Here is a 1,985-nt window from a genome sequence, read left to right as displayed (position 1 = left end):
TGAGAAGATCATTTGATTTATCTAGGTGGGCAAATTATATTTTACCAATTGGATCAGAGTGTTTTGTGTGTTTTGATGTGGTGGCTTAACTGAGTTCAAAGGGTGTACTGGCAGAACACATAAGGCCCGCCATGGAGTTGGGGTGTGTGTATAAGGCCTGGCAACAACACACCAAGGGGAATTGTGTGAGAACAACATGTTGGAGCAGTTGTATCCACCCAGGACAGAAGCAGCAGGGACAGATGGAGTGAACTGTACCTGAGTTCTTAGAGGCTGCTTGGAGTGCCAAGTGGTGTGAGGACCAAATGTGAGCGCTTGGCTCTGCACTGGAGCAGCGTCCACAGAGTGAGACCACAGAGGCTGATAAAAGATTAAGCCATCTTTTTTAAATAAATATTTACTGCAATAGTACTAAACTTGGTTTGTCTTTAGATTCTGTTTTATCTGTGTGGTACTTTGGGCAAATATCTAATGGTTTATATTTATCTCTTAGAGACATATTTTCATATAAAAATTCTTTATCAGCATCTCCATTTTAATCACATTTTATTGGGTGGGGCACACGTGGAGGTCCTAGGACAACCTGCAGGAGTCGGTCTCTCCGGCCACTATGTGAGTCCCAGGGATCAAACTAAGGTTAACCAGGCTTGGCACCGGTAAGAGCCTCTGTTTGCTGAGCCATCTAACCAACCCTTTTATGAATGTGTTTACTTGAACTCTCTTAAGTGAGTCTTATGATAAAACTGTACCATAACTTTTGTTCATCTCACCCACTCCAGCAAGAAACTGCTTGCTTCGATCTATATATCAGCTGTGAAGGAGAGAATTCGAAAAGCAGTTGCCAAAGCTGCAGCCACAAATGTTGGAAATTCATCTCCATGGTTCACTGAAACACTCAAAGCTCCTTCCTCTTCAAACTACCTCCCAAAAGAACACCGCACATGCCAGAAATCTTCACAAGAGTCTCAGGGACTTCAGGCACATGTGGAACACCGTTTACATGGCATGTGTCCTACAGAATCACATTGGGGTCTCTGTGATGGGCTAGATTCAGGGACAGGGCTATGGCCAGGGAATTGATGCATTTCTATCCTCCCCATCACTCATGCTAAGAGTGTCTGTATTCAGGGCGGGTGTTTAGGAAGTAATAGCTGGTTGCCGACTGGAAGAAACTCCCAGCTCTCCTGTAGACTGGGCAACCACACTCTGGGAAATGCTCACACACTTCTTCAGCCAAGGCTGGCCTACATTACAAAGGGAAGCTGGCCAAATCTGAACAAAGACAAGACAACTCCACCGCTGCAAGACGCAAACTTGATCCGCCCAGTAGCATTTTCTTCTGCTAACATGGTCTTCGAAGTAGTAAATAAAGTGAACATTCCGTACCAGTCCAGGTGGCAGAGCATGAGGCAAGTGTCTCTGCCAAAGACGACATTTCAGAAACGCTGTTGGTCTAAAGGAGACACACCTGGCTCTGGGGTTACTTGGCCCTGATAATGGGCGTGCACACCTTGCTTCAGGAAGCCATTCTAATGGAGCCACGCTAATAATGCTAGAGCTTCCCCTGAACATTAGGGTATTCGATCTGTGACCGGATAACCATGACATTAATGTGCATGATGCAACAAGGAAGCCCTAATTAGGAAGCATCACACAAAGACACCAACAGGCTTTCCCACATAACCGAAGCCTTCCCATCTACCAGGATTCTGAAAGTGCTGGTGAATTCAGTTTTGTGGACTCAGGAGTAAGGCCAGCAACGTAATAATCTACAGAGTCATCACAGCCTCCCTTCTGAAAGTCCCTACACCAGAAGACATTACTTCAGAAATACAATCTGTAGTAGACTAATAACCCAGCATGCAGTATCTCAGCTAGTCTTCATGTCAGCCCTGGAAGGATCGAAAGAAACTCTCAGCCTGCTTTTGGAGCAGTCCTACTGTCCAGTTTTTTAATTCCTGTTCTTTTAAATAACTGAGCACTGA

This window comes from Micromys minutus (genome assembly GCF_963924665.1).
Source record: "Micromys minutus genome assembly, chromosome: 1".
Lineage (NCBI taxonomy): Eukaryota > Metazoa > Chordata > Mammalia > Rodentia > Muridae > Micromys > Micromys minutus.
This window is presented reverse-complemented; position numbering follows the sequence as displayed.